This window comes from Pleurodeles waltl, chromosome 7 (assembly GCF_031143425.1).
Source record: "Pleurodeles waltl isolate 20211129_DDA chromosome 7, aPleWal1.hap1.20221129, whole genome shotgun sequence".
In the NCBI taxonomy this organism is placed as follows: Eukaryota; Metazoa; Chordata; class Amphibia; order Caudata; family Salamandridae; genus Pleurodeles; species Pleurodeles waltl.
In genome coordinates, this window is record NC_090446.1 from 1,391,405,319 (window position 1) to 1,391,428,522 (window position 23,204).

Consider the following 23,204-nt stretch of genomic DNA (forward strand, 5'->3'; position numbering starts at 1 on the left):
GTTGTAGGGCAGTGCAGCCTCACATCAAGGGATGATTGTTGATAAACAAATAATTTTAAAATGCTTGGATACGCTTCAGGCTTTCCTTTTAAGTAATGCCTAATTTGCCAGCAAGACTTGTTGGACCAGAGTTGCTTCAGAGATGTTCTTATTTGTCCATCAGGTTACAATAGTATCCATTTTGTCATTGGGGGAAAGAGAAGCAAACCCTACACAAAGCAAGTTGAAGGAAAGCACTTTGTCTAATCCAGGCAAATATTTTATTACTTTTAATAGAGGACTTTTGATCAACTAAGAAACTGAAAGAGATTTTGAATTAACAAAATTCTCAGTGAAATTACATCTAACAATAGAGGCTACATTAGGTATGGAACCTTACTTCACATTTGTAACCAATATTAAAGATCATTATATACTGGCAGTTTTCTTTGGGGTGCATTTTTATATAAGTTATCTTTTCCCAAGGGGTGGGGCTAGGTGTGTTGGTTTTCAGTAACTCAAACAAGTCATCACAAACAGATCAAGATGACTTTGCATTTTATGTTCTTTTATCAATTTTATATGAAGGCTAGACTGAAATATTTAGTTCCTTTATTGAGAGCTGATGGTTTACGGAGTTGTGGGTCAGGTCTTTTGCATTTACAAATCAATCAGCCAGCTTAATTTGTTATGCTATCAGCTATTATATAACTGAAGTTATGAAACAAAATTACTGAATAACAGATTAGAACATTTGTTGACCATTAATAGTTTTAGATAATGATGAATACATATGACAAACAAAAACTTCCTTTATCCGTCAGTTAAGATTCTATGATTTCAAAAGCACACTCCACAATATAATTTGTGACCTAGCAACCTTCCAGCAGCTGATGGAGAAGTCTGTTCAAGACATGAAACTCATCAACATACTGGTGTACCTAGGTGATAGGATTATAATGGGAAGGACAGAGCGAGAACACAACACAGAACTACTAAAGGTTGTAGATCGATTAAAGACTTGTGGACTTAAACTTTCACTACACAAATGCCAATTCTGAAGAAGCAATAGAAGTATATAATTAACAATTTGTTTTACAAAGACATCAATGCTAATCCCTCTAAAAGGGAATCCATTTGAAGATTTGCCAAGATTCACCACTCACAGAACTAGAGGTTCCTAGTGCACTATGGGATACAGATACCCAATTATTCCAGATTTGCCAAGATTTGTAAGTCTCTCATGGAAGTTACCAAAGAGACAGACCAACTTGAAAAGCTTTGCAGGCACGCAAGAAACCTGATACATTGTTCCAGAAAGTACTGACCACTTTTGGGTTAGGCAGACTCTCTAATGGAAACAAGCCTTCAGCCTACTTATAAAGAAATCAAGATTTCCCCACTGCTGAACTATGCGGATGTCAGTGATCATATACACTACGTGTTGCTGCCGGCTGAAGGTCCGTGAGCCATTCTATATCATGGAGAAGCCAGCATGAATTGTTTAAAAATACTCATACCGAAACCTGTGCTCCTGTCCCTCAAATGGTCCGTAGTTCTTTGACTACATGTATATGGGCAATTTCACTTTGTGATCAACAATAAACTCCCTTATGCTCTGTGTTGAAGAAAGCCAACCTAAACGCTACCAGACTCAGATAAAGATCCCCTTTCACTATATTATTTCCAAACCCAGTAGAATCAACACTAATGCAAACTCTCTGTCCAAGCGAGTTCAACCCTACTCTTCTCAACAAACCTAGAACTAGATGACAAACGTGAGTGAAAGCATAGTGCAACTTTTTAAGTGATCAGCCTGCCACCAAGAGATCAAACCATCACAAAGCCATAGAATGTATGGCTACCCAGTCTGAAACTGTACCTTAAGCACACTACCATGTCGTGAATAATGAAATAAATGGATTTCCAAAACTTGAAAGAGAAGAGCTGAGCAGGCCCAAGTGTATAACCACTTGTTTGAAGACCAAGAAGCATGAATGGCCTTCTGACTAAGCCAAGTGTGAGCATCCCTGAATCCAAAATGCTGGTGCGGACTACAGTAAGCTGGTCGTGGGGGAGACAGAATGTTCTCTACAAAGCAACCATCGGATCAGATGGTCTAAGGAGACAGTGTCTTGTATTATTTGTAAAACAATGAAGATAAGTGCTGCACGACCTGCATAAGCAGAGTGCACATTTGGAGACTAAAATTACCTTGGACATAGCAAGACAAAAATGTCATTGGCATTCCGTGACATGCAAGGTTAGAACTAATGTTAATTGTGTGTTCAACATAACACTTATAAAAGTTTTCTGAGGCTTGCTTCACTAAAGGAACATTTAGAGACAAGTAGCCCATTAGATATTCCAATATTTGTAGAACGGAAGGAATCCAGAACATCATGGGCATCACAGATACTTCACCAGGCATGCTTAGGCTTTTCCAACCAAAGCCAAATACCAGAAGGCATCCAATGTTTCTTTATATCCTAATACATTATAGTGGCCAGTCAGTTCAAAATCATCAATAAGATGCTGCAACTGGTCAGGACCAAGAGAACCAGCACTACATACAACCATCCACAAAGGGTTACCCAAGTGGCACGATTTAACAGGACTGTGCTTGATATTTTCAGGATGTGGTAACTAGAGAAAAACAAACAGTGATTTGATCAGTATTTGGCCACACTGGTCTACACATAACTACATCACGGATAAATACACTAGCTTTTCCTGATACTCTTCGACTTTTGGAAGAGTTGACGGATTACCAGTCGACCTGTTTTAAACCTGCCCAGGTGGAGATTGCCCAAACAAGCATAAAAAATGGTAAGCTTGAGATGGAGTCCTAGACTGGTTGTAGAGGACAGAAGGGAAAGAAGGGGTGACAAATGTACTTCCACCCATATTTAAAATAGCACTTAACTCCTGGGATCCCCAAATACAGAATACATCAGGAACAGACCCAGTGGCAATACAAGATGCACAACAAAATTATTTCCTTCCCACTGAAGAGGGAAAAGAGTTGCCAGGTCTGCCACCGGTTTCTCAGCCAAAAAAGAACATGTTTATGGTCAGAAGAAGAGACCTGCCAGAGCCGATGAACAAAGACGGCCTGAAATATCACCTAAGAAGACTAATGATATTTGGGAAGACAGAAAAATCGGATTTCAATAGGTCAGATATGTGTCCTGATATTGTGTACAGACAGATATCCATCAGGGTTCACTCAGGTTTCACAAACCACACTCGACAGAAGCCCAGAGTTAAAATGAATCTGAAAGTGATGACTTTGCTCAGAAGTTTAGTACTGCTCTTTCTAGCTCACTGGGGAGGGCAGGCAACAATTTATGTGTGGAAAGCATCAGTTCAGTGCCATAATCTAACCCAACAGCCCTAGGGAACAAGATCCTAATCAGTTAGACACACAGACCCCTCTGCCAATGGTCATTCCATTTAAGAACATCCCCACTTCATTCCCTGTAATATCACCTTGTTATAAAGTTTGTTTCCACTTACAGTCTGTGGAGAGCGATGGAGCGCTGCCGCAATGACGGGGGACTCTGCTTTTAGGAGGCCGGATTATGACCCACATGCAGCTTTACCCAATTTATTCTTCAGAGTAGAGACAAAGGGTAGATGCATTTACTTTATAAGCCTGTTGAAAACACGAGAGGGAAATAATGAGAGGCAACTTTAATTACTTACTTTAGTATATACTTCCATAGTGTGCAATCATACCTTAAAATCAAACATTTGTCTTACTTGCAGAATAAATACATTGTTCTTGTACCTTCCCAGACCTCAATTACTATTGGCCTGTAAATTTGATGGGCCCGGTAACATTAGTTACCAAGGCCATCAGAATTACAAGAGTTTGCTTTTCACACGGAGATTTTGGCTGCTGAAAGCTGCCCAAATCTGTGTGTTAAATGCTGGGGAAAACATGTTGAAATCATATTTCTTCATGTTATTCCTTAAAAACTTAACATCTTTGTTATTTACCAACCACACAATGAGTAATACAGGGATCCTGGTAATTTCAGATACATAACTGGAGTGCAACGGGCCACTCATAATCGAAGCCCTAGTCTCTGTGAAATAAGCTTTTTGGGAAGAAATACACATTTGTGGCAACATATGCTTCAACTATCAGGGTACATTATGTAAAAACTTACTGAAAGCATTTTATTTGTGAGAATCCCTAGATGGCAGTATGTCAGAACTGATTTGGCTGGCCCCCGGTGTTGAACTCCATTCAAAAGTACTGGAGTGCTTTACACGAGCAACAGTTACATTACAGAGGGACACATTCATTTTTAGGTCAAGCCTAGGCAGCGCACATGCTCTGTCTGCAAGACATGCTGTATTCACTTTATGGGCTTCTAGCCCGCCTATTGGGTTTTTATTGGTAACTTGGATTGTCCACAAGAAAGGCCTGCTTTTTAGTGCCAATCATTCTGTTTGATCCCTTTTAGTTGCTTGTTAATGCCCAGAGTGCAGGGACTAACATCTGTATGGTTCCACCTGGTGTGTTTTTAGGTGTTTGTCAGGAACAATTTTTTTTTTCTGGCTCCCATTTTAGTTGTATGTGCATGACTTGTAGGGTTTCACCTCTGGCAATTTGTTTATTTCAGCGTTCGATTTTATTTTTTTGCCAACATGTATTTGTTCCCTTTGGCTTATATATATTACTTTCGGATGAATATTTTTTTTGTTTCTTTAGCATTTAATCTTCAAAGTGTTGTGTTATTTTATATTTCTCAGTAAATGTGCTTATTTGATGATTTCTTTTTTAAAATCACACGATATTACTTTTTTTCACGCAACGGCTACGGCATGTTTTAGTCACGGTATTACATTGTAGTATTGTTTTGTTGCCCACCTGAATTAAAATCTGGTACAAGGTATTTACTACATGTTTCTGCATGTTACTGCATATGTTTGTATTTTTCTATTGTTTGGTTATGATAGGGAGAGCCAAAACTTAATTTCGGGTTATTTGTTGGTATCTTATGCCGAAAGGTAAATCCGGGCTCCGTTTCAATATATGTTGTGTTAAAGTGCATTACGAAGTAAAAGTGATTAGACAACGGAACTTTTGCAAAGCACAAATGGTATTTACTACATGATTTAGGCATGATGGGTCTCTGTTTTACTATTGTTTTCTTTTCAAAGGGAGGACACACTAACTTAATTCTGGGCTATTTTTGGGTGTCTCTCTCATTGTGTTTTCTGAATGTAGTGTTGTAGTGCATTTCAAAATAAAAGCCCTCAGCCTATGATACATTTACAAACCACAAACAGTATTTTATTTTTTTTAAATGGCATGTCTCAGTCATGGCATGTCTGTTTTACAAATTTTGAGAATTTTTTTTTTTTTTTCAAATAAACGCATGTGTTAGTAACAGCATGTCGGGAACAGCACACCTAAACTTGAAGCCAGGTCTTCAGTTTTGCTTAAGTGATTACAGGAGAGCACACCAAAGCGTGAATTTGGGTTCCCCAGATGTTTGCTATAGATGGCATGCAATATGTATTTATGTTTTGATAACATGTGGCTATTTTCAAATACTTAAAGTAATTCCACCACTACCAGCCCTTGAAAGAAGAAGCGGAATTTATAGTTTGGAATACTGCCTGGGTATATAAGCTCAATTTGCTTGGCTATGCACATGGTGATTCTGTGTACATTTTAAACCTGTTTCTCAGTTCTACATTTTGTGCCTTTTTAAATGAAGGTGCTCTCCTGACGTTATATACTATAGTAAATGCACTCAGCTGATGGTACATTATCAAATGACATACAGTATTTCAATTTTCATCAAATCAGCATGTTTCGGTCATGGCATGTTTTAGAGGTTTACTGCTGTTTGGTTATCACGGGCATAGCATGCCAAAACTTACAAACAGGCTTTTTTTGGTTGTCCCACCTCGTGTTTTCAGATTGTTGTGTTCTAGTGTATTTTGAAGTAAATGTGCTTAGCTGGTGGTACATTTGCAAACTAAATACAGCTTATTTTATTTTTATTAAAACTGCATGTCTCAGTCATGAGAAGTCTCTGTGTTTTAGTATTTTTATGTACTGTACTTAAGTTGTTGAATAAATGGCATGTCTCAGTTATGTAATGTCTCCAAGCTTCAATTTGTTTTGTTTTTACAGGGAGAGCACGCTGAATCTTGAATCTGGCTCTCCTTTCGGCGTCAGTAGATGTTAAGTGATCTGTATTGCTTGTTAATGCTGGGCTTTTGTGCATTTAAAAATAAATGGGTTAAGTTAACGGATTTGGGAATTTCTTGTGTTATATAATGCGATGTGTAAAGGTTGTAACTATTTCTTTTGTTCCATATTTAACCCACCATACGGTGCCACATATTGCATCTAGCCACTTAAATGCTAACCTGTGAATTCAATATTTATGCACATTTTCAGGAAGACTTTGATGGTGTTAACAGACTGTCATTATAGAATAGTTATATTGATACATTTTCATTTTAGGTGGCCACATTCCCCCATTCCCTACCAGCCCAGAACAAGCAAACTAGCTGCAGACGGGGCTTATCACATTGACGTTTAGGAAGAAGGGTTAGTGATTATGCATATACACTTTATCCTTTCCACCATTTTTGTCTACAATTTGTAAGTTTTAACTTATAAGCAATGTGCACGCCCAAGTTGGAAACTTGTTCGACAGTTCCAAAGTCGGTAGCTGTGGATGCTATGTTACATCCACCTTCAGACACAAGTAACATTTTTTGTATCAAAAGACAGCTACCTTCACAGCATTACAATTTCCACCAATATACTGATTTAATCCCACACCTTCCAGTCCTTAAATAAATGTATTACTTTAACTTTAAATGTAGAATGACTTTGCCATTCGTTTTGAATTGGGGTGGCACAGGGAGAGTATGTTTAGAATTAAACTGTTTCCCTTCTCAAAAGATGTAAACTCAGTAGGTACACCAGTTCCACAATCTACAGCTCTTACATCCACTTTGCCAAACCTTTTGTATTATATTATATTGTAGCAACCGTAATAAAGCGCTATAATGTAGCAGTGCTTTCTTGCGCATACAAAGGCAATCTCAAAAGAAAGCGCTGCTACATCGGTGCGCTTTCTTATGTTAGCTACAATGTAGTATTGTTTTGTTTGTTGACGTGGTTGCACGTAAATGTATATTTTGAAGCAACTGTTTGGCGTTCTAAACAGAAAACTGTGTGTGGACAAAATAAGCGTACACACACAAAAGGTTGCTTCTAAAAATACATTTACCTGACATCAAACAAAACATGTATGTTGTATTGTAACAACCATAATAATGTAGCAACGCTTTCTTGTGCATACAAAGGCAATCTCAAAAAAGCACGTTGACATAATGTTGAGGCTGATGTAAATATGTTATTCATGTGCTTGGTCTCTTGTGCTGGGATTTTGTGACAGCATTGTTAGTTTTGAAGTTGGTGAGTAATTGTGTGATGGCATTAAATGGTATACCTTGATGTGCCATGTCATACTGTTGTGAAAACAAGCAGACTTTTCACATAATATAAAAAAAATACATAACAAATGCAACAATGCAAGCATTAAATAAAACAGAAAGCAGCAACCAATTTTTAAGCTAGTATTTATCTAAAAGTTTTACGTAGTCTTTGGACTAGTTTTCAACGCAAGTTTATTGTAATGTATTTTATTTTTTTTAAGAAACAAGGGTGCGTCAAGGAGTCTCGACTGGCATGGAAGCTTTGTATAGTACTCCACGTGTTCCAACAGGAGACAGGATGGCACAACATATGGTGATGCAACAAAGACCAGGATCTTTACTACAAGGCTAATTTTCTCTTTATTATAACGTCTTCTTAATTTGCCTGCTCAGGAGGTTAAGTTACATTCTTTTTCACAAACAATAGACAATTTTGGCATTCAAATGCAGCTACTTCTCAAACGTTAGCATATGCAACAAATAACTGCTTCCTTTCCACCCCTACCCGCTTTGAAAAACACATTTGAATGTTTAGTTTGGAACCCAGCAACTCTCAGCCTTTTTTTTTTGTTGGTTTAGCGTGCCAAAACTTGAAATGGGTTCCCCAGGTTTAAGGTCTGCAGTTGAACATTGTATGTGATATATTTTACCAAAAGCTATCAGAAAATGAAATTTGAAACGTGGATACATTAAACGATTTAAATTTCCTAGCAACTGAATTCAATGCCAGCCCTACTGGCTCTGTACAACATAAACGTTATTCAAACTTCTAATATCGGCATGTCTTTTCTTTTTTTGTTTGCCATGTGGGCAGCATGTTAGAAATTTAACACAATGCCACAGTTCAAGTTGTCAGCCATGTGTAACAAATACGCAAAAAATCCCACCCTTACCAGCCCTGTAAAAATCAGTCTTTATAGTTGGATTATTTGCAGGTGTTTGCCATTTTTAGGTTCAGCTTGGCAGCCTGCAGCGCTGTCTGCAAGACGTGTTGTATTGAATATGGGCTTTTAACCACACCCACTCTTGCTATCAGTTCTTTGTTGTGCTTGTCTTAGATGCTTAATATTTATTTGTGTATTTTGCTAAATGTGTCTCCTTTTGCATGCTAAGTTCCCGCCCAGGGGATTTCACTAAGAGAACATTTTAGTTGACCATCAAACTACGCCACACTTGCTCCTGTTACAGCGTGTGATGGCCCCTCCTTAATCCTCCCATATGGTTTTCTCTAGCAGTGTGCCTTGTTAATATATAATAGGCTTAGTGGTTGTGCCGAATGACAGTATGATGTTTAAATGTCGGTTTTCTGACCTTCAAGAAACACAGACTCTGTTCCTGTTCGTTTTTGTAAAGCCATTTTATTTTTATCGGTAAAATACTGCTTCGTAGATACCTGCCGGGAGAGGATTTGGGGGGGGGGGGGGGGAGGAGGACAACAAGCAATCTGACAAGATGACGAGTTCAGCAGAACCAGTGGCTGCGTGATTTTGAAGGCAGAGCCGAAGTTGTAAACTCAAACAATGGGCAAAAATCAGGACTAATGTGGTGGGCAATATTTTTGGTAAATTCAAATTAGTACTGTTGAAAGGGTTGAACTACAGAATGATTTTGGAATTGAGTTTTTAATAAGCAGGCCAATCTCCATTTCATTAGGTTAGCAAAAAAATGATTTTAAAAAAACACGCTTCATTTGACATAGGATGTTCAGAAACATTGCAAGTGGATTCAAAATAAATCTTTGTCGCTTATAGTCCGCTAACGTTGCTGGTCAAGAAGAGGAGCTTTAAAGCTCGGATTCTTCCAGTGCGCGAAGACAAGACTGCTGCCATCCCAATGTAATGCTATTTTTTATTTCTGGTGCTCGGAGACAAGTGTTCTGACCCCGGTAGTAGGTTTTTTTTGGTTCCTCGAGGTGTAGTCGTTGCGAGATTCTTTTTAGCCCTTTCTCCTGCGCCACCAACATGGAAGGTTCGGGAGTGGTTAGGGTAGCGTGGTTACTGAAGGTTTTATTCGACTCAACTCAGATTTAAGATAACATAGCATAGCATAGCATAACACAAGATAACATAGCACAACATAGCATAACACAACAAAGCAACACAGCATAGCACAACATAACAAAACACAACATAGCACAGCCTAGCATCATAATACAGCAAAACACAACAGCATGAAAACACAACATAGCATACCATAGCATAACATGACACAATATAGCACAGCATAACACAACACAACATAGCATATCATAACACAACATAAGACAACGTAGAATAGCATATAACATAAAACATTGCATAACAATATACAACATAACAAAACATAACACAACATAAATACAATTCCACTCCACACCACATACATTCACTCCATTCCAAACCAAAACACGTGGGTAAAAACATTCACAAGGCCAATAATATTGAACCACTGCCCCCCTGTTTAATGGGTGGCCTCTTCGGATGTTATGTTACATCCTTTTCCCAAAGATTTCTGCATCTTATGTCATTGAAACTCAGCTCATTTCGCTAAATTTAAAAACATAACTAAGCGATTACTTCGCTGGCCTGGCAATTTTGTACAAACCATACAGTCTTTTCAATATGAATATCAGTATGTCTCTATATTTATTTTACAGTCTTTCCCAGATTAAGAGCACTCTGTGCATTTAACCAGTTCAAAGTATAGGTAAGTCTTTAATTGTTTTTGGGGGAGAGGATGTTGTTGGCACGGGAGTAGCACGCTAAAACATAAACACGCTTCATAAATTATGCATGCAATCCCACAGAAGTGAGCAACTCTACCACAGCCACCCCGTCTGTAGCAAAACGCATGTGTGTTATTCACATAAAGTTTGCCATCTTATCTCTCACACTGCCACAACACCCTCATCTCGCAATACCACTGCCCCCTCATCCCTCCCTCCCAATACCTATCTCCTCTCTATACTGCCTATTAAGACATACTACTTTCATGTACCTCCTCACGTGTGCACTTGTACTCCTCTCCCATCCCCTCTCCCTCCATTTGCCCCTTCCACTTCTCCCTCTCGTACTCTCTCTCACACATCTATCTTCTTCTCACATGAACTAAACCCACCTTACTAATATAGTTAACTTCAAATCTTCACAGTTTCTTTCCTGTACTTTTTCAAACTTTCTGTCCCTCAAAAACACGCTACTCTCCTCTTCCTATTATGTCTTCTACATGCACAAACGCTCCCTCTTTAGGCATCTGTGACCTGCTCTCCCCTTCTTTTTCTCTTTCGCACACACTATTTCTGCTCCTCTGTCTCAATATCAATAACCACTACCTACACGAACTCCCTATCCCTCCCATTCTTCTTTTCTATCTAGTCTCTTCAGCTCTCACTACTATCTATTCACCATACCACAATGCTACTACACAAAAACACCACACAAGACACAATTCCACACCACATAAACAATTCCAGTACAGAACACACAATTCCACTACACACCGCCACTGCATTGTAAAACAAAACACATAGGTAAAAAACATGACCATTTACAATACCAATAGCTCGAACTCTCACAAATGTGACGGCACCACATTTTTAATTACACAGAGCAAGTGCGGGGTCAATAAATATGTTTCTTATTTGTTCTTACAATATGTTCCCAGACTATTCATTCTAGCTCTATGCAAACTCCACATATTACATGTACTCTTTCATTGATCCCTTCATAAATATGATTTTATTAAATACATTTAGTTACATTGCAGCAACATCTTTAATTATCACATCCATCAAAAGACAGCACAACCCAGAAAAACGTTCCTTTTCGCAATATAACAGAAGCATACAATGGTGGTTCCTTTGTTAGGGCAGAGGAGCATCGCCCAACTGCTGGATCCAGGAGATGTATAGATGTAAAATAAAATGATAAAGCAATTAATAAAAGTGCTTTATTATGATTTCATTTTAAGTGACGGAGCCTGAGCAGAGTCTTGAGGGCGTGGCCATCCCTCTACAGCAGGCAGGAATTGTGGGCACAGGGCACTGCAAGTGCGCATGTAGATTTAGCCGGCTGTCTTAGAGCGGCCAAACCGACATGCGCACTTAGAAATCAAAATTTTTGCTGAATGGAGAATAGCAGGCACAGGCTCCCACTACCTGTTGGAGTGTAAAACCAGCCTGCTCTGTCCAATCCTGGCACTGCTCTCATGCTGGGTAATGCCAGCATGAACGCAACATCTGGATTGGCACAGGGGAGTCTGTGCATCAGGAGCTGGAGTCTGACAACACTGAGGCAACATGAGGCAGGTAAGTTTTCTTTTTTAATTATTGTCCACCCGTGCTGCCCTACCACTTTTCCCTGCTATCAGCTGCCACTTGAAGCGTATCAAGTATTATTATTTTATCATCCATTAACAATTAATCTTTGTGAATTTTGAAAAAATAATTATGGGTGCCATTAAATTAAGTGTGACTCCCACGGCCCATTTACATCTAGTGGACTATTCTTAGTGCGGCCCTAGTACATCATGTTTGTCACAGCCGGAAGCACATGGGAGCCTCTGCTCTACAGCAGCGATTGTGTGAAAGGACCCTTGGGGTCAAAGAAGCATTCTCGGGAAACTGCTTAGAAAATGAAATAATGTTAACAGATTAATAAAGTGTATATAAAGAAGCAAACTGTAAAATTAAACATTTTAAAACGTTCTGTAAATGTAAAGGGATTTGAAACTGGAGGCTAAAAGTTAAGTTTGTATCTCCAGATTGATTTGTGGGAGCAGTCCTAATGCATCAAACTGAATATTGCAGTGATTCTTAAACTGTGGTCTGGGTATCCCCTGGAGTCCGCAAAGCCTTCTCATGAGGGCTGCGACTACTTATGAACTTAAATAATATTGACAGATTAATAAAGTGTACATAAAGAAGCAACATTTAATATAAAAAATGTTAATATGTTCTGTAAATGTGAACATTTGAAATTGGAGGCTAAAAATTAAGTTCGTATCCTTAGATTGTTTAATGTATCCCACTGCTCCCACAAATCAATCTAATATGGATGATAAGTGGCCTCAACTGAATTTCGAAAATCTCAAACCATTCCATTAAAATGTTGTTTTTTAAAATGTTTTGTTTGTGAATGGAATAAAACATTTAATCATTTGTATATTTGTTTGATTAATGCTTATGTCTCTATGTCTATATAGTTCAAATCAAATATTCTTAGCTGGGTCCCAGTCTATCAATAATGACTCAGTTGGGTACCCAGATTCCAACAATAATGCAAGTGAGGGTCCCCGGGTTTGAATAATGATTAAGGGGGGTTCCACAGAAGTCAAAAGGATAAGAACCACTGTTCTGCAGCAACACAGTCTAACAGTAACTCTTGGCCTACCTCAGGCAATGCCTGCCTACTGCCAATGCATGACTATTTCCCTTTCATACTACCTTCAAAGTGTCCATAAGACTGTCCTCGCCACACCCAAAAGCACCACTCCTAGTAGGAAGTTGTTCCTTACCCATCCCTCATTGGGTAAAGGGGCATGTGCCCAGTAAACTGCACTTCTCCATCAGAATGCAGGGGGTCTCTGCCACTGCATTCAGTAGTACAGAAAGAGTCCACACACCTTCTATAATGCAAAACTGAGGGTGCTCTGTTTAAAGTCCTAATTCAGCAAATGTCTTTATTTTGTACCCCTTTATGCAGCCAAATAGTTTATTTCATGTGGTTATTTTAATACCGTAGCTATGACCATCTCAAATGTACACCTTCCAGCAAACACAGAGGACTCAATTCAAAAACTGTATTTTCAGGAATTATAATCTGCCCCTCCCTGTTGAAACAAATGGCCTCATGGAATTCCTAAAGGTAGCCCAGTCTCTCCCTTCTCACTTCAGTGCCTGGGTCTCCTCCAGGCAACACACTTCCACTGAATAGAAAGCAGTCCTCACCCCATGCTGCGCCAAGCTAAACCAGGGGCATCATCTTGATCTTTCCCTATGTATGCTCCATTCATTACTTTACACTTCCAGGCACTAAGCAGATCAGCTGACCTTGTTTAAGTGATGGTCTAGCACCCGCTCAGCAGCAAACTGACTGTCTGCATGATTAAGAGACCTAATAAGAGCACCTAATATAGTTCTATCTCACATGCAATCACTGAGGTTTCTTTATTTCTACCGTTCTGCGTCATTAGGGTGCCTGCCATCTCAAAAGTCTACTCTATGTTCCTAAAACTCAGCATGAACATTTTTTCTTTGATTGACTCCATGTCAATGAAAACAAGGGACGGAGGTACTATACACTCCATTCACCCAATATACCCTTGAAGAGTGTCTGACCACCGGGGCGTGGCCAGCCTTGCTTCTATGGGGCCCAATAATTCTAGACTTAGGAGAGTGCACCACACTGGTCAGGTAAGCTAGTCTCACCTTTAACCTATTTCAGACTTTAAATGCTAGGGAAAGCAGTAGTACTACTGATTGTGAGAGATGAACAGCAAGTCCTGATGAAAGCTGTGGACCCACACAGGCCGATAACCATACAGCTCATGTCGACAAGCAGGGTGCATGGCTAAATAAAATCCAGCAGCACCACTTTCTCCTTAACCATACCGAGGAACCCCGTAAAAATGCTTACAAGGTAGCATTGAGGTACCTTCAAACATTTTCAGTTCCCTTACAACCAAGCATTATCCAAGTGCTCCCTCTACTGAGGGCAAGCCCATCCTGGTGTCTAGTATACCAGAATGTAGGTCACTGATTTGAGTTAATGCTGTGCAAACACATTTGATTTCAGTTAATTTGTAACATTTTAAAAGGTTCAAGATTACCAATACACATTTTAAATAAGTTTACATTTATATTATACATCCACATTTTTTTATTTAAAAAAAACGAAACAAAAAAAATATATATATATAAAATTTCACTATATGTTCCTATAGGGAAATCTCCACCCTGGTGGCTAAGACTGCGCAGATGAAAGTTACTAGTAGCAACTTTACACCTGTATATTCTATTGCAAGAGACCCCACTATCTCATTTAAGGTGGTGAAGATGTGCTAAACCGAACCCAGAGTTATAAACCTCCACTTGGAGACAGTGAACAGGACCAAAGTAGGAGTTGATCTAAACTCAAGTAAAGATACATGCGTAAATGTACCTTTCTGAATTGGGCCCATAATCTCTGGATTGTGGGATTGTTCTTTTTTGCAGAGCAAGAGTTTAATAAGATGCACATTTCAATTTCTGAGCATCCATAAGGTGGGTTAACAGTTTGTGGTTGGTCACAAAAAGCAGTGACCACGCTCCACTGCCTTTCTGGTGTTTGACAGATCAGGTAGATTTGTGGTTTCTTCGGTTTACAACAAGAAGAGTTGCGTGGTTGTTGGTCATACTGACCATATCTGTTGAGTGACGTGTTGCAGTATTAAAAGTCCCTCCAATAAAGAGTATTGGAAAATTGCACTGGGGTGTACATCATTATCAAAGGTTAGCTTCATTACACAACAGTTATTGTTGTTGGAAATCACTTTCAAATATTTATTAAAAGGATTAAAAAAAAATAAAAAAAATCTAAAACCATTGGTGAGACATACCTAGAAAACACAAAACGGAATCACTTTGATTATGTAGGCTCTAGTGCTGGAACAACTTTTTAGGTCATAGCAGTGGTTTATAAGTTTATTTGATTCATAAATGCAAACTGGAAAACTCCTTTAAGATGATGGTTTATGGACCGGCCTCTATTGAGGACTGCCATAAAACAGTAACACATATGGCTCATAACACTGAAAAATAATAAAGACAGTACCCCATAAACATCTAATGCTGAGAAGAATGAAGATGGCACTTTAACATCAAACTAGGAAGAGTTTCAAGCTTTTGAAGAGAACCATGATTGACAACTAATCATCAAACTCAGCTGCTTGGGTCTTAAAATACTCCTGTACCCCTATGTTTCCTGCGATTTGTAGTCTCTATTTGAAGCATTTGCTGCAAATGTTTACAAATAGGAAGGTGAAGCATAATACTCTCCTCTGTGTCTTTAACAGAATGCATTCTTTCTTATAGGGTACCATAGAAAATTACAAATGGAAACTAAATCTTCCCATTTTTGTAATATGAAATTGGAGACCTTTTCTTTACAAGTATGGCTACTAGATGTTGAAATCTTAGTTTCACCTTACCTAATAATATCTAGACCTAGTCTATCAAAAATGTAGGGCCATATGTACTAAAGCTTTTTCCCCATAGACACAGAATGGGTAAAATCCTTTGATACATCTGGCCCTTAATCTGCTTTTTGAATGTTTTTGAAATGTTGAAATTAGACTTTAGGTGTGCGGCAAATATCTGGCTTGTTCGACTATGCTTTGCAGCAGCTGCATGGCACTTCTAATACTTCTAATGAATGTTTGATAGCAGAAGCCTGTAGTATCTCACGTAAGTGTGTAAACACAGATCTGTGAAACAATGCAACTGGACAGATGGTAGTTGTGAATAGGAGGAAAGTCATAACTCAGTAACAAGGGTCATGCGGCAAACCTGGTATCATGACATCTATCGGCTGCTGCATTTGAGACTGGAGACATTTTCATCTTGATTGAATATAAAATTTCAATGGGAGTGAGGGGTGCCGCCAGAGCAAGGTCCCAGGTTTCCGTCCGGCAGTGAACAGATCTTCATAATGGACTGTAGCTCTAAGGCAGTGGAGGCCATCTGCCGGAGGCCACAGGTTTCAGGTGTTAATCCTGTAAATTTACAAATTATAAAGCACATCCCCCCAGCCTCAACTGTTAATAATTGTTTGCCTGTGATACAGATGTATAAACAAATGCCCAGAAATGCGTGGAAGTTGTTGGAGTGTTCATTTGTAACCAGAGGAGTCGGCCACTCCTGTATGCATGCTTGTAGCATGAGCTGTGTGAATATCACTTTATGTACGGATCTAAAGGCAATGTGATGGAAATAGGCATTATAAGACGGTTGATACAAAATCTGTCTGATTGAATCACACAAGCTCAACGATAGGTTTGCCAAAACAGATGAACGTAGCTCTTATCACAGGAAGAGAGGGAGAGTAAGAATGGAGGGGAAGCAGGAGGGCGATTACGACAAAACCAAAGACTAAAAAGAAACTGCGCTGCCAAGTCTCTTGAAAATGATTTTTCCATGTAGTGTAATTGATCACAAAGTCAGATACCTGTGGATGAGTCCAAGGAGCTGGAATTACTCACCAGAGGCGATTCGGTAAACACCTTGTAGCTAGAGGTGAATCCTTGTTAGACCCGGCATCCTTGACGTGGTCTCCCCTTGTCTTTTTTTGCCTCTGATGTTTTGATTGTGTGCTGGACTCTGGGCACTTTACCACTACTGGCCAGTGCTAAAGTGCAAGTGCTCTTGGTTAAAGTGTATGGGTAATTGGCTTGCCCCCGATTGACACATTTGGTTTACTAGTAAGTCCCTAGTAAAGTGCACTATGCATGCCCAGGAACTGTAAATCAAATGCTACTAGTGGGCCTGCAGCACTGGTTGTACCACCCACATTAGTAGCCCTGTAAACATGGCTCAGGACTGCCTCTGTAGTGTCTGTGTGTGCAGTTTTACCCTACCAACTGGCCCTGGCAAATGTATCCACTTGCCAGGCCCAAACCTTCCCTCTTCATACATGTAAGGCACCCCTGAGGTAGGCCCTGGGTAGTCCCATGGACATGGTGCAATTTAGGTTAAAGGTGGGGCGTGTACTGATGTGTTTTACATGTCCTAACAGTGAAACCGTGCTAAATTTGGTTTTCACTGTTGCAAGGCCTATCTCCTTCATAGGTTAACATGGGGTCTGCTTTTAAATATTTTTAATGGATAGATTCCCTTTGAGAGCAGATGGAAATATGGGGTTTGGTGTCTTAGAACTCACGTTAAAATTCATATTTTGTTAAAGTTGGTTTTTAGATTGTTAGTTTGAAAATGCCACTTTTGGAAAGTAGGCATTTTCTTGCTTTAACCAATCTGTGAGACTGCCTGTTTGGGGATTCCCTGTCTGGGTCAGACTGACAGTTGGGAGGTTTGTGAATCTTCTCTAGACAGTGACACAAAGGGAGCTGGGGTGTAGCCTGCATATCTTGATGAGCCATCGGAGCTAGAGTGGAGAGAGGAGTGGTTACTACACCTGAATGGGCTGTACCTGCCCTCTCACGATGCAGTCTCCAATCCCCTGGTGTGTGTCTGGGGCCTCGTCTGGGCAAGGCAGGATCTTGTGAACAACAGAGACTTTCCTTAGAAGTTTGTCTACTTCAAAGTCAGAAACGGGTATAAGTAGTGGACCCAAAGCCCCAGACCTTAGATCACTTCTGGAACCAAGAGGAACCTTTGCCAATGAGAAGAGCTGAGGAGAAGTGCTGCCCCTGCCTATGACTGTACTTTGTTGGGCTATCCTGCAGTTGCTTCTTCTGCCTCTGAAGGGGAACAAAGACTGGACTTTGTTGTGCATTCCTGCTTGAAGATTCTCCAACGGCTTGAACTGAGCTTGCCTCCTGTTTTGAAGTCTCAGGGCCATCAAAGACTTCCTCTGCTAGCACCTGGACTCTGCTGAGACTTCTGCCCTGCCAAGTGATGCCCTATCCAGTCCCTGGGCCATTGAAAGGTGAAGTTGGCAGAACAAGAACTGAAATCCACTCACAGAATGCGGTGCAGGAAAATCTTCGACGCACCATCTGCAACCAGCTGATAAACAACATGCCACACGCTTCGCGGCTGAAATCGACGCTCCACCTGCATTGCGGCTGGGAGATCGATGCATTGCAGCTGGAGAAACGTTTCAACACCTGCTTGCGGCTGCAGATAACAATGCAAACCCCATGCAGCGCCGTTTTCTAACACCGTGCGACTGGATTTCTTACGCATTGTCCCTGGGCCTCAAAGTCATCATGAACCTGCATGGATCCGAGGTGCCCTGTCCTGAAATCTATGAATCCCTCTCTTGCAAAGAAGAAAAAGGATGCATCACCTACCTGGACAGAGAAGAAACGATGCACGGCCTCAGTTGCGAGTAAGGAATCAACACCATCGCTGACTTTTCACCCGTGCAGCTTAATTTTTGATGCAAACTAGGTACTTTGTGTAAGATCGACGCTTCCATTGTTTTCTATGGAGTAAGACTCTTATTCTTTTGAAAATTCATACCTTGACTCGTGTTTGTTGGCTTTTTGTCCTTTTGGTCTTGTTTGATTTAGATAAATATTACCTTTTTTGCTCAACTTGTCTGGTGTCTATTTTGTAGTGTTTTCACTGTATTACTGCATTGCTTCTTAGATAAGCCTGAATGCTTGTGCCAAGCTACCAAGGGGGTAAAGCAGGGGTTATCCAAGTGTGTTTCTCCATTGCCCTGACTAGAGTGAGGGTCCCTGAGGGACAGAGTGCAAACAGATTGCCAACCAGAGACCCTACTTCTAACAATCCTGTAATTGCAAGTGAACCATCTGGTTCCCAATTTAAGTGGCATAAACAGAACATTATCCCGAGATACAGACAGATAAATCGGGAAGTCGGATAATAACTATGACAATATATATATGAATTAACTGTTTGCTCTCAGTGTATTAGAAACATCTTGTACCACCGAGTGGTGACCGTAAGGGCCTCAATACCAGATTTGCGGTCCGTAGACTGCTGTGGTAGTGGTCTGAATACCTTCGGGATGGTAGTCGGACCGCCGTATTACACGTCATGTGGGCCTATGGAGCAAAGACTGCCGTGGTCCCACCGGTAAAACCAAGCCACACAAACCGCCACAGTCACAGAGACAGTGTTGATGCCAGACACATTATGAGGTTGCACACCACCAATGTGACCGTGGCGTTCCAACCTCCTTGTCTCAGACTGCGTAAATGTGGACTATCAAGAGAGACACTCGCCTGCAGAGAGCCTCACACGTCTGGTGCCATCATGGAACCCATCACGCACGTCCTGCCTTTGTTGTCGATTTTTGAAGGAGCACAAAATCAAAGCTGCCGTGGGCGCAACGGACTGCAAGTACATGCACCTACCTGTCTCATTAACCTTAGCAGATCTTAGCAATGCTGTCCACATCATATGGGGGTCAGGCTAAGGGCAACAAGTACACATCTCACCATGTACAAAGTCCAAATCATACATGAAGACAGACACATTCACAGTCACAATATGCCCCCTTTAGGCTGGTCACTTACACTGCACAGCAACACTATACAAAACACACAGCCACACATCTCAGGCACAGGGATAGTCAAGGCAACACAACAATGTCTCGCACATCACCAACAACGTGCAAACATTACATCTACCAATACAACTCACACATTCACATTCCACACAGGCCAGGGACTGTTGTCACATATAACACACATGTGTATCAATGCGGCATGGAACACAAACAACACTCCCAGTAAACGGCCCTGCAATGGACACACACATCACAGCACAATGGAAGGACAACGGCATACACAATAGACAGCGAGATAAATAGACAAAGAGCATCATGCCAACAATACCTGCAAAATAGGGATGGGAGTATCAGCAGCACTCAGGGAAGGACATTACACTGGGACACATCACTGCACACAGGCACCTAAAACAAAATTTGCACAGGAAATGGCCTCCTGGACAAACAGTTCTAGACCCAAATGACATGCCCATCTGCACAATGTGGAAGTGCAAGTCAATAAAGCACATACAACTCCAACTGCATGGGACATACCTCTACAGGAACTAGCTGCAAGGTACTCATAGCTAAATGAACACTTGCATACTCAAATACAAACAAAGCTAGCACAACTGAACACACTGCATGTCTGCACAAACAAAACTCAAGCTGCCACACATTAAATGAATCTACAATCCATATCAGGGGACAAGTTTAACACCACACACGCTTACTTTGGACAACACAAAATGAAATATTTTACCATAACAAACAGTGCAAAATGCCATGACACCACAATTGCATTTACACCCACATATCCATACACCCAACATACACCCTTCTCTCGGGGGACACCAGCACTGCCCAAAATGTCAGATACTGCAAAAAACAGCAAATGAAGCAGAAAACAGGCTTAAACACACACAACAGTAGCCACACAACACAAGCCACTCAGGAACAACAGTAAGGTAGAAAAGGAATTGCAGGACAAATGTATATCCAAAAAAATACAACTGTTTGGGTTTAACAAACAATTAATGTTTAAAATCCAAATGCCAATGGCCAGTCAAAAGCAGTACATTAACAGCACAGTGTTGTGCCTAAACTTGACTCCCAACTGCCATGGAACATCCACAGGAAAGGGCATCCATGGGGCAGGCAGGCACCTCAGGGATTATTGAAGGGGGGGGGGTTGTATTTGGGACTGGGGGGCTTCTGCTTGGGAATGGTGGGCTTCTTTTTTTTTGGGGGGGGTATAGGTGCTTGCGGGGGAGGTCAAAGGGAAGGGGGCTGGGCAGTGGGTGGGCACCTCTTGTGTTTGGGACAAAGGTGGAGGGAACAGGGCAAAGGTCAAACAAATAATTTCTTACACGGGGACGTTCATCAGAAGGGGGTCGGGATTTGGAGCGATTCTATGCTGTGTTGGTGTGGGTGCATGCTTCTGTGAATTATGCTCTTGTTTGGTGGATGTCTGTTGGGTGGATGAGTGAATGCGTTTGTGTGTCTTGTGTGACTGGGAGGTGAATGGTGGGAGATGCCGGTGAATGAAATGGTGGATGTGTGTGGCTGTTGTGGTGGTGACTGTAGGTTGGCTGGATGTGGTGGATGTCTGTGTCTGTAGTTGTGTGGTCTGTGGGTGTGGTGCCTGTGGTGGATGTCTGGAGGTCTGCGGGTATGATGAGTGTTGTGGGTGTGTCAATGACTGTTGGTGTTGTGCCTGTGGGTATACCTGTTGGTGTCTGTGTTGCTGTGGTGGTTGGGATGTCTGGGGAAGCTGTGACTGTTGCGTCTGTAGGTGGATGGTGTTTGCTTGCATGCCAGTGTGTTTTATGGTGCTTGTGTTTGTGTGTGCTCCTGTTGTGTGTTGATGTGGGTGCGTGCGGATCGGTCTGAATGCTTTGGGTAGGTAGGGGAAGGGGGGATTTGGATTGGGAAGAGGGACAGAAGGTGGGATGGGGTGACTGCCTGCCGTCAGTGTGGAGGCCAGAACTTGAAAAGATCTCTGTAGGCCAGACATTGCACTATGAATGCCTTACAGTAATGTGTTGGTTTGTTGCAGTTGGGTGGCCAATCCCTGGATGGCATTTACAATGGCTGACACGCCCACAGAGATACTTTCCAGGAGGTCAATAGCTTCCTCACTCAGGGCAGCAGGTGTAACAGGGGCTGGGGCAGAGGTGCATGCGGCAAAGGCGATACCACCCCCCTCTTGGGTGAGCGGGCACGACCAACTTGGTGGGGTGCAACAGGGCGGACGGTGATCGAACAGGGGTGGTGGACAAGTATGGTACTGGGGAATGCCCCGATGGGTCTGCCACTACCAGTGAGTGGCCACTGATGGAGGAATCTGATGATGATGAGGACGAGGATGATGTTGCGGTCTCCCTGTGGCAAGCCCCTTGCCCTCCAAGAAACTGGGTCTCTCTGTGTCAGTGGTGTCTTAAACAGAGGTCCCATGGCCAGATGCTTCCCTACTCAGTTCAGCCCAGTCTCCTTTGTTTGCCGGTGCTGTGAATATAAAGAGAAATAGGGTCATCACTTGTCCACTGTCACACTTGAACAGCAGCTCTAATTAACAAAGATTACAATGATGTCAAGTTGGCCTCAGCAACAAATTCCATCTAAGTGGCCCACACGTGCCATACAATATGCATGCATGCCATGTGAAATGGCAACTGTTTCCCACAGTAAAATCAGGATCTCACACAACTACAATTGCCTGGCTCAAGTTGTGCAATCAGAATGGCCATTCAACTATCAGCAGACACCATCACAAAGCTTTGCTCTACTTTGAGCAGACAACAGTCACCTGTTGGCATACAATAGCAGGCCAATATAATATTCATTTCGCAAGATCCCACACAAGGTCATGCACACATCTCTTTCTCACAACATAATGACCCCACAATTAAGACTGATGATACAAAGTCAGGCCATGCTGATGACAACAGTAAGATATCCTGGAGAAGGTGACACTGAAATGCCCATGTCACACTGGAAACTTATCAGCAATGTACACTTCACCAAGTGATTATTGTCCCCGTAGAGTCAAGAAGGTAGTGTTACTGTTGCTCAGATAGGCCACAAATTTGACATGGAAATTAACACTGTGGACATCATGTGCAAGATGTCAGGAAGAGATGCCCCCAAAATACACAACACAAAGAATCAGCAAGCCCCAGGGCTATAACCACTAAGGTCTGGCACTCCTTACAATGACATACTCTGAGTGCTTCAGTAGAAGCCATTAGTCCATTGCATGTTTGAGACCCACAGGAATTTTCAAGGACTTGTAGAAGGTCCTCAACATGTTACCCAATGGGAAGCTACATCACTGTCCCCATTTTGCTCATGCAAACCCAGATGTCTGTCTGTGGTTGAATGGAAGTACCCAAACACATGTGATTGCAACATCGCTGCAAATCACTCTGTGATGTAACCTTAACCCTTACACATGTGCAGTGCACTTTTCCACCTCATGCCAAATCAAGGGCATGAATATTCACATTGTGGCTCTGGTCTCTAGGCCTCCCAGTCATGTCCCTCATTGCTACAGCAGTTGTACATGCCAAATGACATGCTATG

At 41.3% G+C, this 23,204-nt stretch overlaps 1 protein-coding gene across 2 annotated transcripts in view; it reads right to left on the bottom strand.

Moving 5' to 3' along the window:
• Nucleotides 1-23,204, bottom strand: part of PRRG2 (proline rich and Gla domain 2) — a 141,824-nt gene that overhangs the window by 70,969 nt on the left and 47,651 nt on the right. Inside the window, exon 2 of one of the 2 annotated variants that reach the window (XM_069200979.1) lies at nt 3,499-3,637. The exons of the other annotated variant lie outside the window; for it this stretch is intronic. The gene's annotated coding sequence lies outside the window, so the exon portion shown is untranslated. The remainder of the gene's footprint in view (nt 1-3,498; nt 3,638-23,204) is intronic. 2 annotated transcript variants of the gene reach the window in all.